This window comes from Panthera leo, chromosome A2 (assembly GCF_018350215.1).
Source record: "Panthera leo isolate Ple1 chromosome A2, P.leo_Ple1_pat1.1, whole genome shotgun sequence".
In the NCBI taxonomy this organism is placed as follows: domain Eukaryota; kingdom Metazoa; phylum Chordata; class Mammalia; order Carnivora; family Felidae; genus Panthera; species Panthera leo.
The window spans coordinates 55691307-55708381 of record NC_056680.1 but is presented as its reverse complement, the minus strand read 5'-3'; the positions used below and the strand labels follow the sequence as shown (position 1 = coordinate 55708381).

Genomic DNA, 17075 nt, shown 5'->3' with positions numbered 1-17075 from the left:
AAGGAGAGACAAAGTGGGGGAAGAGTGAGAGACCTGAGAGAGAGAGACCCGGCCAAGATTCATGCAGATAGAAGTTGATTCACAGCAACAGAGAGAGAGACAGAGACAGACGGACAGACAGGTAAAGATGACGTGGCCAAGAGAGGACCACAGAGAAAGTTGTGAATGTTCTAAATGCCCCTGAATTGGACACTTTAAAATGGTTAAAATGGCGAATTTTATGCTGTTGTGACTTTTGCCACAATAAAAAGAGAAATCGGGAGACAGAAGATGGCAAAGAGAGGGACAGAGAGGGATGGAAGGACAGAATTCCTGGATCCTGACTCTCTTCGGGGCTGACTGGCCTTTGGGACGCTAGAGAGTGGGAAGGGACTGGGGGCTTGGGGTCCTTGTGCCAGAGTCCAGGCCTGCAGGGCCCAAAGTTTTGAGGGTCAGTTCTGTTCCACCTGGGCTGTTCTGGGGCTAAATGTGGGACTGGCAGCACCAGATTTTGCTTGTGTGTTTTGGGGATGAGGTTTCGAGCCCTTGGCAGGGAGGAAGTGGGGGGAGGCCAGCTCAGGGCCAACTGCCTGCTCCCCACGGGGCCTCCTGCCAGGCACAGGCTCCTGGTCCGCTCCTAGTCAGACCGGGGGATGCCCCACTCTGCCTCAACTCGGGGCATGACAGCCACAGTAACTGACATTTTAGTTTCCCTTTTGCAGTGTGTTCACTATCTGTTGGGGCCTGGGGTGTGGGTATGACACCCGGTTCTCCTGGGCTACCCATCACCAGTCCGGGTTAACCCATTCAAGAGATGAGGAGGCTGAGGTCACACTGGGGTCACAGGCAGCTAGCTGGATGCGCCGAGGAAAAGGACAAACCTGGACTGCCCCGAAGCCGGGGCTGGGAACCATCTGCCCAAGGACCTGTGGTAGCAGTGTGCAGGTCAGGCGGAGCGCGGGAGCTCCCAGGGTGGGCAGCAAGGGGGACGGAGAAGCATGCCTTCTGCCCCTATCACACCGCCTGCCCCTTGGCAGTGTGGTACCCACACCCTCAGGCCCTCCCAGCGTGCCCCGGTTGCTAAGCCCATCTCCCAGGTGGGAACACTGAGGCCCAGGCTGGCTGAGGACCTCGGAGTTTAGACCGGGCGGGGCAAGAGGGGTGCCGGGTGGGTCGGGTACTCAGGGCTCCGTCGCGGACGCGCCGGGGGCGGAGGGGGGGGCAGTCTCTGGGCGTCGGTTCGCATGGCTCCGCTCGCCGCCAGAGGCACGGGCTCGGCCCCCTCCCCGGCCCGCGGCGAGACCCCGCCCCGGAGGCGGAGGCAGGGGAGGGGGCCCGGGGCCGACTGGGGCCGCCCCTCCGCGCCTCCGCCCCGCCCCGCGCCGCGCACAGCCGGGGCTCGCGGCTCTCGACGCGCCGACGGCCGGGCGGACTGACGGACGGGCGGCCAGACGTGCGGAGCGCCCCGCGGTGAGTGCGCGCCGAGCCCCTGCCGCGCGGGGTCCCCACCTCCTCTCCCGCGCCGCGCCCCCGCCAGCTCGCCGTTCGCCGCGGTGGGCTTGGGGGCCCTCGGACGCCCCGACGGTTCGGCCGCCCCGCGGACGGGCGCCCGGAGCCACGGGGTGTCCACACCCGCCCCGCCGCGGGCTCGCCATCCCGGTCCCGGTCCCATTGGACGGATGCGGGCACTGAGGCCAGCGCCGGGAGGGGGGTGCGGGGGGTCTCGGGGTCCGCGGGCAGGGTCCCCCCAGCCACCCCCCCTCCCTGCCCCCTGTGCTGCCGCCCCTTCCCTCCGCTGCACCCAGCCGGTCACCGCCCCCCAGCCCCAGCATGGCTCCACTCCTTCCCTAAGCCCCCTCCCCCTCTCCCCCTGCCCCTCAGGTCCCTCCGTCGTCGGGCACCACCCCCACCGTCAACGCTCACATGGTCAGTTCCCCCCCGCCCGTCACGCTCACTGCCACACAGGCACCCACACCAGTATACAGAAGTTCCTGCACCCTCTGCCTGGGCGCACCCACCATCCCTCACCCCATCCCCCCAGTCATAAAGTCCCGTGCTCAGGGCTGCCCCCCCTCCCATCTCTCACACACATGATCCGGGTCCTCACACTCATCTCCCACACACGTCGCTCTTGCACACCCATGCCTCATACACACGTGCCTCTCGCTCGGGTGTCTCCCAGACACGCACGCTTCTCTCACACAGTTGTGTCTCCGTTCCACGCGTGTGCCTCCCCTAACACGCATGCGTGTCTGCCACACGTGTGTCTGTCACACAGGCATATCTATCTCACATGTGTCACACACGTGTCTCGCGCGTAGCTGGAGTAACAAACATCCCCGCACGCACTGAGTCTTGCACAGAGTCACAGACGCTGACAACTTCATGGTCCCCCTGTGCCCTGACACTCCCGACTCTAACGGGCACTGCTCTCCTGAGTTTGCTGGGAGCCAGAGTAGGGCTGGGGGAGATGTCTCTTGGCTGAGGCTGTCTTGCCCTGGGGCCTGGGAGGCTGTGGGAGCACTGAGAGCCTAGGGAGGGGCCTTAGGGGATGGGCCAGACTCCACCGGCCTGCTCACTCCTTATCAGCCCCTGCATCCTCTCCCCTTCCCCCACCCTGCTCTCCCAAGCAGGGTTGCCCTTTTCTGTCTTTACTGTTACCAGGTGATTGCACTTGGACTGGTCCAAAGCTGGTGTGAACCAGCAGGTGTTACCATGGCAAGCCAAACCAAAAAAAGATTTGGGTGCGGGGCATCACCCAGAGCCCCTTGAATAGGGACTGGTCTAGGTCCCTGGCAGAGCAAGCCCCCACAGTGGTCCCGGCGTGGGCTTGCAGCTGAAAGATTGGGGCCCTGAGCCTGCCTCACCTTCCCCACATGCAGATGAGGGTGAAGACCCCCGCCAGGAGGAGGGAGGGACCTGTAAGTGTTGCTCCCTCCACTTTCACCCTCCCCTCCTGCATCCAGAGCTGGGAGATGGGGGAAGTGGGCAGGGAATGGGTGAAATCAAAGAATCTTACTCCGGCTGTGCAAACCTGCCAGCCTTAGCTTTGACTGGCTCTGTGTGTTTTGTTTGGCTCTTACCATGTTGTTATTATTTTTAAATATTTAATTAGCTGCCAGCGTTTGCAAATTGGCAGGTTTCACATAAAAGTCCGGATTTCCATCTTCACTTGAAAAATCGCAGCGCCTGGCAGCTCAGGGTCCACGTCCCCCTGCGGTACCCATTGGCTAGGGCTGCCTGCCTTCTGCCCCTGAGGGTGGGAGGGAGCATCATTTGGCCAAAGTCTCCACCAGGCCTGCTTGTACGTTCTCAGCTCCTACCTGCCTTGCACAGGCCTCTGTGTTGGCTGTGCCTGCTGTATAAACTAGGCTGTTTTTGCTGCCTTGCCCACCCTGAAGGGGTCTAGGCTAGTCCACTCACCCATGGCTGGGGAAGCCTTGAGTGAGCCTCATACTTCTTCAGTGCATTGAAAGGCATGCTAGGGCCTGGACCACAAGGCATCTTTGTGGTGATGGCGGGCACTTTCTGCTGGGCTGTGGGGGACAGTGTCCTGGGAGCCCCCTGGAAGGGAGGCAGTGATCTCAGAGCCAGACCTTGACCATCACATTTCTTCCTAGATCCTGTCATTGATTCTGCAAGGTCACATTCTTACCCTGTTTGACAGATGGGGAAACTGAGGCTTGGAGTTTTCCAGCAGACACATGGTAGAGCTGGGATTTCAACCCAGATTTTCCTGACCCTACAGCCAAGCTCTTTGTCCCCCCTCTCTCCCTCCCCCCAAGGAATCCACTAGAGGAGGGACTCGGTCTCATCCACCCTGGGCGAATTCCCCAAGTCAGGTCCACGCCTGGCACACGGTAGATGCTTAATAACTGCTTGTGGAATGACCGAGGGAAGTGTAGCTGCTTTCTCTTCAGGGGTCAGGGTAGAGCTAAATTCAGGGCCTAAAGTGAAGAAGATTTCATGCAAACTGACCGACCACCCAGGTTCCTTTTATCAGCCTGAAAGCTCAGCAGTTTTCTGTGCTTTTTAAATTGTACTATTATTTTTTTATTTTATATAGAGAGAGTGAGGCAGGGAGAGGGGCAAGGGCAGAGGGAGAGAGAGACCGAGGTAGAATCCCAAACCGGCTCCATGCTCAGGAGCTTGATCCCATGCCTGTGAGATCATGACCTGAGCCAAAATCGAGAGTCGGATGCTCAACCGCCTGAGCCACCCAGGCGCCCCTCTGCTTTAGTCTTTATGGTCATAGTCTCTGTGACCCCGTGACCACCAGGGTGAAGATTCCTGAGTCTCAAATCTGTATGGCCTCAGGAGCATCATCGTGTGCTGTGTTGGACGTCAGGTTTCACGTTGGCCTTACATTTGGGGGCCGTGGGTGTGAGCATTTTCCTCAGTAAGCCCAGGTCGGCCTTGGTGCCCAAGATGCCTTGCAAGGAGGGACTCAGGTGGGGAACAGGCTCCAGCTCCCGGCTCCCATTCCTTGGGTGGCCTCTCCATGGGTGGCATGGGTGGGGCAGTTGCTGTGTTATTTTAAGACCTAGTTCCCATGCTGTCTCTTGTGAGCACATGTACGTGGCTAAATTCACGTAAGTGAAGTGCCCTAGTGATGTGCCACCTCCTGGATGTTTGCTGGCCTGACTGAATGAGGACCCGCCCTTCCAGAGTGACTGGGGGTGATGGGCAGCCCTGGCCTCTTCCTCATACTTGCTGAAGGTTTTCTTTCCTGCTAGGCTGTACAAGGTAGTGCAGAGGGCCCGTCCCTCCCTTCTCTGGGCCTCAGTCTTACATTCTGTAAAGTGGATATCCTCTGATGGCTTCCCGGTGCTCATGGTCCTGAAGTGGGGAGGGGAGGATGGAATCCTGGGTTCTGCTCTCCAGGAGGCATTTGGGTGTAGCCCGCCTCCCAGGCTTCCTGAACTCCGAAGGGCCTCCCCTGGACGAAGGCCTGGCCCCGGGATGCAGTTCCGTTGTAGCTTGCAACAGGATTCTGGCCGCTGTGCTCCCATGGTCTCATGATCTCTGTGAGGGCTAGCAGGAATAATTCTGTCAGGCGGGAGCTGTTGCAGGAGCTTGGCTCCCCTGGGCCAAGTGCGGGAGTCACATCCTAGGTGAGGCACCGTCCAGGTAGGGACTCACGGTGGACAGTGCAGACATTGTCTTTGCTCCCATGCAGTTTATTTTCTAGTTGGAGGGGTGAGGTGGGGTGAGTCAGGTGACAAATGAATTAGGTTGATTTCAGATGCTGTAGAGAAGTTTAAGTCCGCAGGACAACCAAATCTAGGTGGGCAGGGAGGGTCCTTTGAAGAGAGGATTTCTGAGCTGAGACCAGAGTGGTGAGGGAGAATGCCAGGCAAGGGGCACAGCTAGTGCAAAGGCCCTGAGGTGGGACCCTGCTTGGTGTGTGTGAGGGATGGAAAAGAAGGAGGTGGGAGTGGGTAAGGGAGGGGACTGAGGAAGTGAAGAAGGGGCAGGGCAGGGAGTTTGAAAGCTACTGAAAAGTTTTGAGGGAAGGAGCAGTGAGATCTGATTTCTGTTTTATTTTATTTATTTTTTTAACATTTATTTATTTTTGAGACAGAGAGAGACAGCATGAACAGGGAGGGGCAGAGAGAGAGGGAGACACAGAATCTGGAACAGGCTGCAGGCTCTGAGCGGTCAACACAGAGCCCGACACGGGGCTCGAACTCACGGGCCGTGAGATCATGACCTGAGCTGAAGTCAGACGCTCAACCGACCAAGACACCCAGACGCCCCTGATTTCTGTTTTAAAACACACCCTCGAGCCATAAGATCAAGAGGCTTGTGCCAGGCCCCGTGTTGGGGTGCAGTTCTCACCCTTGAGAAGCTATGGGCGGGTGGGGGAGACAAGTCTGTGGGCAGATGTTTGAGATCCAGGGTGACGGATGCTGGTTAAGTAGATGTTGGCACAGCCTCGCCATGGAATATTATGCAGCTACAAAAAATGAGGATGCTCTCTGTGGAAAGAAAGTTCTTTCAAGATCTGTTAAGAGAGGAAAACAAGGTGCTGAATGGCATGTAAAGCCATTTACTATTTAAAAAAATTGTTTATTAAAAATTTTTATTTTTTAATTTTTAAACAAGTTTTTTAATGTTTATTTATTTTTGGTATATATATAGAGAGAGAGCGCAAGTGGGGGAGGGGCTGAGAGAGAGAGAGAGAGAGAGAGAGAGACAGAATCTGAAGCAGGCTCTAGGCTCTGAGGTGTCAGCACAGAGCCTGACGTGGGGTTCAAACCTACGAACTGTGAGATCATGACCTGAGCCGAAGTTAGACGCTTGACCAGCTGAGCCACCCAGGTGCCCCTAAAACATGCTACTCTTATGTCAAATAAGAAAAACAAATTCATGGGACACTTGGGTGGCTCAGTCGGGTCAGCGTCTGACTCTTCATTTTGGCTCAGGTCATGATCTTGAGGATTGTGAGTTCGAGCCCCATATCAGGCTCTGTGCTGACAGTGTGGAGCCTGCTTGGGATCCTCCATTTCTCCTTGCTCTTTCTGCCCCCCCCCCCCCCAATAAACGAATAAACTAAAAAAAAAAATAAGAAGAAAGAAATACAAATGCACATTGGCTTATATGTGCATAAAGAACAAGGTTCACTGGTGTGGTTACCTGGGGGTGGGGGTGGGTTGGAGTGGGCAGGTGGGGCCTAGGGTGCAAGGGTTAGGTGACACCTCCCACGCTGTGCCTTGTTTATATTTTCTGCTTTTTGAACCATGTGACTGGATTGCCTGCTCAAAACATCAAATTAAAAAGCAGTTGGGCAGTTGGTGGGTGACTGTTGGTTTGTGAATTTTAAGTGGGAGTGTTTGAGGATGGTTTTTAAATTCCCTGCTTTACTGACCTTGTTGTTGAGCAGACGGACTTCTTCCTGGCATGGCATGCAAAAGTTTCCACTGTGATCAAATTAGATGGTAACAGAGTCACTTTTTGCAAAGTTTGGCCAATGGACAAAAGAAAAATCCCACCCTTTTTCTCTCTCCTTGTTTCTTACCCCCTTTTCCTGTGGGTGTGTTTTCCTTCTGGTGATTTGACTGCTGGCTCTTCCTGGCGTGGGCACCATGGCATTGACTGTTCAGTCCTGAGACTGTTTCCATAGTCAGCCCCCCCACCCCGGGCTGGCTACAGGTCCGGAACCGGGGCAGTCAGGTGCAGGAAATCCCCTGCTTTGGCATCCTGTAGGGTTCAGATTCGCAGTCCTGACACTCACAGGCTGTGCTCCCATCAGGCCACTGACTTACCCCACTGAGCCTCAGTTTCCTCCTCTGTAAAATGGGTGTCATATCTCTCTCTGTTAGGGTTAACAGAAGGAGAAAATGAGATCACTCATTCCTTCATTCAGCAGATATTTCTTGGGCATCCACTGGGTACTGGGTTCTGGTTTAAGTGCTGGGAATAAGTGCCTAAGACAACATCCTCTGCCCCCACAGAGCACGTTCTGGCAGGAAACACACACAGGAGACTTACGGGTGCTCACTGTGATGTCCTGTGCTGGCCGTGCATGCAATGAAGAAATGGCAAAGCTGGTCCAGGACTGGGAGGTGGGGTAGAGCATCGGAGGAAGCAGTGGAGCAGACACTTTGGGTGGAGTAGTCACAGCAGGTACAAATGACCTGGAGCAGGTGGAGATCAGGACCCCCATGCTCAAGGAGAGCCACTGGTAGGCCAGGTCTGGGGGCCACAGGAGGGCTTTCATTTTTATTCTTGGTGTGACACATTCAATTCAGGGAGGGGTGAGCTCTGAATGAGATTTAAAACTTTTTATTATTATTATTATTTTTTTAACGTTTATTTGTTTTTGAGAGAGAGAGCATGGGGCAGGGGCAGAGAGAGAGGGAGACACAGAATCTGAAGCGGGCTCCAGGCTCTGAGCTGTCGGCACAGAGCATGACACGGGGCTCGAACTCACGAGTAGTGAGATCATGACCTGAGCTGAAGTCATACGCTTAACCGACTGAGCCACCCAGGTTACCCATATTGAGATTTTAAAGTTCCGCACCCCTGGGCTGTTGGGGGAAGACCACTGGGGCCTAGAGCTGGGCCTTATGGGGCAATGGCGAGTAGTGGAATTGTGGTCGTTCTCTGGGAGGGTTAGGAACCATGGCTGAGCATTGCTTTGAACAGCCAGGGAGAGGCTTGTGAAGTCAAGGTTCCTGGTCAGTGGCTCCCTGGACATCACGCCAAGGATGTGTGCCCAAGGTTTTGGGGTGCTTGCAGTAGCCTCTGGTGTGGGGTGGCTCGGTGTCCCTCCCATGCTAACCCGAGGGCCCCAGGGATGCACACAGGCAGTTCTGACATGCTTCAGTCAGGGCTGTCCCGAAGGACAGCCTAGAGGTCATGAGAGCCAGAGAGGCACCTAGCTGAGTCTGGCAGTGGTCAGGGAGGGCTTCCTGGAGGAGGTGATACAGGCACTGTGATGTGAAGGTAAAAGGGTGAGAGAGAGACAAGGACGGGAGAAAACCCAGCGTGTCTTGGAGAAGGGCAGGTGGGAAGTAAGGGTGTACTGGTGGACTAGACTCCGACAATGGACCACCTCACATCCTGGTCTGTGAACTGGAGCTGGGCAGCCTGGGGGCATTTCTTAGAAGAGGACGGACGTGGCCAAAGCATTAGACGGTCCCTCTGGCAGCCCAAGCACGAGGGTGGGACCGGAGGGGGTAAAATGGTGGGTGGAAGTCCTGTGAGAGTGACAGGGCAGGGAAACTGAGGCTCAGAGAGGGGCATGCCTGCCTGTAGTCACACGGCAAGTGGGGAGGAGGAACTGAGCGGGAGCCAGGTCTGTCCGCCTCTGGGTCCTGCTCCGGATGGGCTGCCCTTTCATTACAGGCACGGCTGGCACGCACTGCTCATTCTCCTGCTCCGGTCGGGTCCCTTCCCGGGGCCCCTCTCAGGTCAGGTCATGCGTCATTTTGCACCATTGTCCTCACGGTTACTGGAATTTGGAAACACTGCAAAAATGCCTCTGTCTTCTCATATATGGAGATTGTTGCAAAGAAAGTGCTGGTTTGGGGAAAGGTTATTTCCTTCCTTGAGGGTGGGGAGCCTAGCTTTTCTGGTCGGGGGGATGCTGCGTTGTAGGCCAGAGTGACCCCACCCGGGTCACAGTGCTCGTGAGGAAGTGGGCAGCCTGCCCGCCCGGGGCTGGGAGACTTGGCCGGGCCCAGAGGGTGGGGGGCAGGGGCAGTGCACACCCTTGCTCCTGGGGAGTGGGACGGCCGCCTGCGGCCGCAGCCACCGGAGGCTTCTTGCCTTCAGGCAGACCCTGGCCTCCTGGGCCTTTAATCTCACCTCCTAGGGTTTTAGTTTCCTCATCCCGGCTCTGCTGTTTGATGCCCAGGAGTGGCCTGAAATGTGGGAAGAGGGCCTGACGTGTGGAGTGATGGTGGGGTGAGGGCTTTGCCAGGCCAGGGAAGCAAGGAGGGTGCTGGCACAGGTCCCATGACCCTGGATAATGAGGGCCGTGTCTCCCAGCCTCAGCTTCTCCATCTGTGAAGTGGGCCTGGTGGTCGTGGCCTGCCTAGTAGCCTGAGTGTGCAGACTGCAGGACATGTGGAAAGCCCCAAGCACGGCTCTTGGTAGGTACACAGTGCTTCTCTGATGCGTGCTAGCTAGGCTCTTTGAGTGCCATGACCCCATTCTCCTGTCTTGTGTCTCTATATTCTGATCACTGAGACGCCATGGTCTGCGTAGGGGCCAGCCCTTGGCCTTGTGGTCAGGACACATCAGTTATTATTATTATTTTTTAATGTTTATTTATTTTTCAGAGAGAGAGAGAGGGAGGGAGAGAATCCCAAGCAGGCTCCATGCTTTCAGCACAGAGCCCAACACAGGGTTTGAACTCATGAACCATGAGATCATGACCTGAGCCGAAATCAAGAGTCAGACACTTTGGGGCGGCTCAGTCGGTTAAGCATCCAACTTCGGCTCAGGTCATGATCTCGAGGCCTGTGAGTTCAAGCCCCGCGTCAGGCTCTGTGCTGACAGCTCAGGGCCTGGAACCTGCTTCGGATTCCGTGTCTCCCACTCTCGCTGTCCCTCCCCCACTCTCACTCTGTGGCTCTCTCTCTCTCTCAAAAATAAATGAACATTAAAAAAAATTTTAAGAGTCAGACACTTAACCGACTGAGCCACTCAGGTGCCCCCAGGACACACCAGGCCTTGATGAGCCTCCCAGAGCTCTTTCCTCAGCCTGGGTCTCCCATCCTGGCCCTGAATTCCCAGCTGTGTCTTCGGTCCCTAAGTGAGCTCTAGGTGACCCAGAAAATTCTGTTCTTCTCCTGTCTCCTCACAATGAAAATACAACATTAAAAATACTGTGGTAGAGAACTCTCAGGACCCCTGAGAACACCTCCCCAGCCCCCAAAGAGTCTGTAGCCTGAGTCCTAGGGACCAGGGAAGGAGTCTGAGCAGGAGAGCACAGCCGGCTGGGAATGCATGGGACAGGCACAGTGGGACAGGATCTCGGAGGACCAGGGCAGCACAAGGGGTCAAGGCATGGGTGAGCTTGACCTGTGCCAACTCCTCAAAGGCACAGACACACTGTACCTTCCTTGACCCCCCTGCAGGCATGTGCGCATACACACGTGCACACACACACACACACACACACACACACACACACACACACACACGGCCACAGCTCTTCACTGTGGTTTCCGCATCAGCCTTCCTGGTCCTCGGGAGCTGAGAGATTAGCTGTCCTCGTGGTGGTTTGGTGCTGGCTGAGCATCTCAGTGTCCCTTATCTGCTCCCCTGGCATGTCCTCAGAGCGGATTCCTTCAAGTGTTGTCTGACCATCGGCACCCCAGGGTCTCTGGCTGCTGTTGTCTGATTACAGGGGCTGATGAAGGCAGGCCCCGTAGGGGGCCTTGTGTCCTTTCTTGGGGAAAAAGCCAGTGGGTATCGGCTTCCCTCTTCTGATAAAGGGATAATTAGCATAATACTAGCACATGTTCTGCCGTATCTCCCAACCTCCTGTGCCTTGATGTTATACATAGTATATTTTTATTCTTTATTTATTTTTAATTTTTTAAAAAAATGTTTATTTTTGAGAGAGAGAGACAGACAGACAGAGTGTGAGCAGGGGAGGGGCAGAGAGAGAGGGAAACACAGAATCCGAAGCAGGCCCCAGGCTCTGAGCTGTCAGCACAGAGCCTGATGAAGGGGCTCAAGCCCATCAACTGTGAGATCATGGCCTGAGCTGAAGTCAGACGCTTAACTAACTGAGCCACCCAGGTGCCCCATAGTATCTTTTTAAAAATCCTTCCCCTGTTAAATTTATTTAAAAGGAGATCTTTTGTCACAACAGTAGACAAAAAAATCAGACTTGCCCTAAATCAGCAATACCCATGAAAATGCAGGTAACAGCCTCCGAGCAAGACTTTGGGTCCTATAGCTGCTTCTGTTCCCTGCCTCAGCCTGCGGCTGTGGGACCCGCCCTTTCTTGGTACAGAGGAAGGTTGGCAAGTGTCAGGGAGATGTTCCCTGTGAAAGAGAATGAGGAGGGGGATAATTACTGTCCCCAGGCCTCCGTGACCCCTGCTTTGTGCCTGAGATCTGACCTCACCCTGCACGGTCTTCTGTAGCCCCACTTGGACAGACCCCTCTAGCTGGTCATGCCGCACCTCCCGTCTGCTGGGGACCCCCCTCCCACTTTCTGGGCGCTTGTTGGCATGTTTCCTGCTGAGCAGGGCTGTGAGAGGAGGCTGCAGTCCCTCCAGCAGGGATGTCTTCTCTGAGACCAAGTCCCTGGTTCTCAGGCCGGGGGTGGGGGGGGGGTGGGGAGGGGGGGCGGGGAGCCTTCCCTGAGGCGTCGGGTGGCCCAGGGTCCATGCCAAGGGGGTAAGGGGCTGGGGCCTTAGGGCCAGGGCTCCAGCGCTGAGGAAAGAGGTTGATGGTACCTGGTGAGGTGAGGCTGGGCCGAGTCTTTGGGTGACATGGGGAATTTAGGCCTGCCTAGGCAGCAAAGTGCCTCGCAGGCTGTGAAGTGCAGTGAGCAGATGCCATTAACGTTCCTTCTCATGGGTAATGCCAGTAACACGCACAGTAATGGCCGGTGAGCCCTTAGTTAGCCACGTGCCCTGGCGTGAGGGAAAGTCCTGCCCTACTCCCCTCACCCCTGCAACTTGTTTTCTTGAACGGAGTGGCTGACCTTACCCCCTGACGAGGGAGACAGACTAGTTTACTGGAGTGCTGGCCGTGGAGAGGATATGGTGACGTCAGTTGCCTGTGCCTGAAATGTCCCACTGTGACCCCAAGGCAAGACATGCCTGACCCAGGTGTGCTCCCTTGGAATGGCTCTGGCTTCCTGTGCATGGGCTGGGAGCAGTGACCCTCCCTCGGTTCCAGACCTCGGGGGTCTCACGGGGATGGTAGGGCCTGAGCGTAAGGCACGGTGGCCCCGCCACGCCCTGGGCTCTGTCCCTCAGGATGGTTTCCCCTGTTCCCGGCTTCCGAGGGGGCCTATGTGTTGTGGGGTGAGGGATTTCTCCTCCATGTGGAGTTCGCTTGAGGCCTCTCAGGAGGAGCAGAAGGCTCCGCTGCATCGTCAGGAAAGACTAGGGACCTACTGGCCCCAGAAGGCTGTAGCTAGGGACTCCGATGCCACCAAGCCTGCCTGACACCCCAACTTCGTTTTGTCTCTGCTTTTCTCTGTGCACCTGGTTGATTCTCTCCAGTTGACTGAAACGTGCCTGCCCTCAGCTTGGAGGCCTCCTGGCTCACAGTCTCTTCCACTGGATGGTCCGTATGTTCCTTTAGTTCCAGTTCAGAGTCCCGGGGAAGAGCCCTGATTGGCCTAGCTTGGGCGAAACTTCCACCCCTGGCCAATGGGCTGTGGCCAGCGGTGGGGTCGTGATATTGACATGGCTCTCTGGGCTGTCTCCAGACGGTCCCTGAGAACGGGCCCTGAGTGGAGCAGACTGCCAGTGCCAGAGGGGCCTATGGCAGGGACCAAGTTTACTAATTCCAGAAACAAACATTCTTGGAGTCATGTCAGCAGCAGACAACACGGTTGCTAGTCTGACTTTCTCATCATAAGTGTCAGGATTATTTTGATCGTAGGTGAGAGAAAGTATCACATAAACAAAAAAGTCATGGAATGGGGACACCTGGGTGGCTCAGTCAGTTAAGCGTCTGATTCTTGATTTCAGCTCAGGTCGTGATCTCACAGTTTATGAGATTGAGCTCCAGGTTGGGTTCCATGCTGACAGTGTGGGGCCTGCTTCTGATTTTCTCTCTTTCTCTCTCTCTCTGCCTCTCCCACGCTTATTATGCTTGCTGTCTCCCAAAATAAATAAACTTAAAAAAGAAAAGTCATGGAATGAAAAGTACAGGGTGTAGTTTCAGGCTTGGCTGTATCCAGGGGCTCTAAAGATGCCCTTAGGACTGTGTCTCCATCCTCCATGCTGTGTTATTCTCAGGCAGGCTCAGCCATGTGGCAGTCAGGTGGCCTGGCAGCTCTGGGATCATGTGGTCCATGTAGCCCGAGAGAGGACGGCTCCCCAGAGGGAAATTGGGGTTCTCTTGCCAGGAGAAAAGGGCGGGAATCCCCACAGCATCACTGGATTGCTCTGTATAAATGGCCTACACTTTCTTTCCCCATTCCTATCTTACTTGAGGGGCCCATGTGGGCTAGACCTTCATTAAATAGGGAGTTGAGAGAGGGGGTTGGGGCTGTGGGGTCTTGGCCTCCAACCCAACCACACTCACCCCGTGGTGAGGATGTGGGCAGAGTCCGTTACTCTCCGAGGGTTTGGTCTAACCCTCTTGTTCACATCCTTCTTGTCCGTGAACCCTGTGAAGATTCAGGCACTCCACGTACAGAGTGCAGGGGGGGTCAAAAGAAGCATCTGTGAACTCTGAGGAAAGCTTTCTCAGAGGAGGGGATGGTGAGGGGATGAGATGAATAGGAGTTTGCTAAGAGGAAGAAGGATGTGCCTGGCAGAGGGAACCGAGGAAACGGGCAGATTTGAGGAGGTGTGACAGATTTAGAGTAGCTGGGAACAGTAATTTTTAAAAATATTGAGCATGTATTGAGTGCCTGTTGTTTGCCAGGCACAGTGCTAGGGTCTCTACATCATCTCCTTGAGTCCCTTCCCTACCCCCATCCCCCACTGCCCGTGTTGCTGAGAGGCTGCTTTGATTGGGCCCATGTGCAGATGGCTTCTCAGAGGGTCACACACTGGAGTGGCCCAGCAGCCTGGGCGAGTCCAGAGCTCAGTCCTGCTTGCTGTCTGTCTGTGCTGTGGCGGGGTGGCTGATGGCACCAGGGGGCCAACGGTTATGCCACAGCCTGGGCCAGAACCCACCATTTGCTGCACACTGCCGCCCCACTGGCAGCCCTGAGAAATTCCTGAATTTCGGGGCCATGCGAATAAATAGGGGCGCTGGGCACAGCAAAGGCCGGAGGGAGTCACAGAGTTTCGCCGGCTGGTGCCTCCTTCCAGATGCCGCGGCAGCCAAGGGAGCCTGGGGCTGCTGTGGGCCGGCCCTGCCTGCTTGTCTCCATCATCTCCTCCTCCTGTCTGTCTGTGTCTTGTCTGTGTGTCTGCTTGGCTTTTGGTCTTTGCTGCTCTCTGTCTGCCTTTCTGTCTCGTCTCTTTCTGCCTGTCCCTTTACACTCCACCCCTGCCTTTCATGGAGTCATGAGGCTCAAAGAGCACACATTATACACCCTTCTGTATAAAGGGTGGGTGCACACCTGCGGTTATGGTGTGGGGCTCCCAGCTTGGGCTGTGACTCTCCAGGTGACCTCAGGCAAGTTTTTGCCAATTTCAAAAACCCTTCTTGAGGGGAGCGCCTGGGTGGCTTAGTGAGTTGAGTGTCCGACTTCGGCTCAGGTCATGATCTCACGGATGGTGAGTTCGAGCCCCCTGTCAGGCTCTGTGCTGACAGCTCAGAGCCTGCAGCCTGCTTCATATTCTGTGTCTCCCTCTCTCTCTCTGCCCCTCCCTGATTCATCCACTCCTTCTCTCCCTCTCTCTCTCTCTCTCTCTCTCTAAAATAAATAAACACTAAAAAAAAAAAAAGACCCTTCTGGGATGAGTGTTGGGAACACTCGTTTATAAGTCATCCTGTGTCTTCTGTCAGTCCTTTTCTGGGGCCATACACACTAATTAATCTACCCACCCACCCAAAGCCTTTTGAGCACCTGCTGTGGCCTAGACCCTGGGTCAAGGCTGAGCAGGAGGGCAGGATTCCTGCCTCAGAATCACAGTCCAGTTGGGGAGACCAGCAGGTGGACACATCAGTGTAAGATGTCAGCTCCTAACTATGGGTAAGAAACCTTCCAGTCTTGGCATTCCATCTGGTTAGCTGGGGGATAGGATCTCTGAAATGCGGTTGATGGCAGAATGAGCCTGTCCAGGACAGCGTGTGGTGATGTCAGCAGGGCTGTCTACACTGGGGCTAGAGAAGTGATGTAGGACCGGATGGGCTCTGTTGGAGCTCTGAACAAGGTGGGGGGGCCAGGGATGTGGCAGGGAGCAGGAAGCAAGTCCCTGGGGTGTTGAAGAGACAGCATGGTCTGGGCCAAGGGGAAGGGGCAAAGGTAAGGAGAAGGGAATGGTCAGGAGCCTTGGGGAGCAGTGACCCACTACCTGGGGCTGGAGAAGGGAAGGATGGCCCAGCACATGTGGGGTGTGTGTGTGTGTGTGTGTGCGTGCATACATACGTATACATGCACACATCCTTGTGTATTCTCTCCCACTGGCCTGCCACAGTGCCTAAAATCCCACCTCTGTGTTCCTTTGGGAAAAGCATTACATTCCCCCAAGGCCAGTTTATTTTCTGGGAGTGGGGGATGGGTGAATCCATTTCCATAGGAGCCTGGCAGGTGGTCCTTTTTACCAGAAGGAGCTGACTAGTCTCAGAGCTTTTAATCGCAAAATGTCAAATTTTATTGAATTTTTTTCCCCAGCATCTAGTGAGATGATCCTTTAGGATTTTTCTTTTATTGAACTGCATTGATTTTTTAATATTGAACTACCCTTGCATTCCTGAGGTAACGCTGTTTGGGCACAATATATTATTATCCCCATAATATGCTGCTGGATTCAATTTTCTGGTATTTTATTTAGGACTTGGCAGCTAGATTCATAAGTGAAACTGGCCTATACTTTTCTCTTCTTATAGTATCCACGTCTGGTTTTGGTATCAGAATTTTCCTAGTCTTACAAAATGAGAGAAGGCCACCCCTTTTCTTTTTCTAGGCCCTGGAACAATTTTATTTTAATAGGATGGAAATTATTGTCAGCTCTGACTATGCCATGCCTAGGGCTAGACTCTGCACATAATTCTTTATTTTAGCACACAGCACCCTGTAGGGAGAGCATGATGCTTCTCATTTAACAGATGGGGAAAATGAGGCTCAGCTTCTGGTCTGTGGTCACACAGTGGGAATCTGCTCAGCTAGGCTGTGAATGTAGGCCAATGCGACGCTGAGGCCTATGCTTCCGAGCTATTCACCGTGGCCAAGAATTGTCTGAGATGCTGGCCTATAGGAGAGCCTTTGGCCTTGTTCTAGGGTTTTCTGGGGGGTCTGGGAAGAGCACTGATTGAGCATCGGGAGAACTTACCTGTCTGCTGCCCGACCACCTGTGTACCCACCTACCATTCATGCCTCCACTTGTCCACTGATCCATTGCCTGCCTGGTCATCAAGTCGTGCCTCAGCCATTCATTCCCATGCTGATACACCCACCCATTAACCCACCTTCCCCTCCGTCTGTCCTCTGTGTGCCATCCATTCACCCACCCATGTATCTATGATCTGTCCACTATCGGTCTGTTCACCCATCCATCTCTTCATCAACTCTCTATCTACATACCATTTCACTTACCCACCCACTAATCCACCTTCTTATCCATCCATCTTCCACCTGCTACCCACTCATCAGCCACCCACCCAGCCACCCTCCCACCCACCCACCCATCCATCCATCCACCCACCCATCCATCCACCCACCTACCCATCCATCCATCCATCCACCCATCCATCCATCCATCCACCCATCCATCCATCCATCCACCCACCCATCCATCCATCCACCCACCCATCCATCCATCCAT

At 55.0% G+C, this 17075-nt stretch overlaps 1 protein-coding gene across 2 annotated transcripts in view; it reads left to right on the top strand.

The window, feature by feature from the left end:
- The first annotated feature begins 1381 nt into the window (after positions 1–1381).
- Positions 1382–17075, top strand: part of FBLN2 (fibulin 2) — an 89107-nt gene continuing 73413 nt past the window's right edge. For both annotated transcript variants that reach the window (XM_042911808.1, XM_042911797.1), the window contains exon 1: positions 1382–1449. The gene's annotated coding sequence lies outside the window, so the exon portion shown is untranslated. The remainder of the gene's footprint in view (positions 1450–17075) is intronic.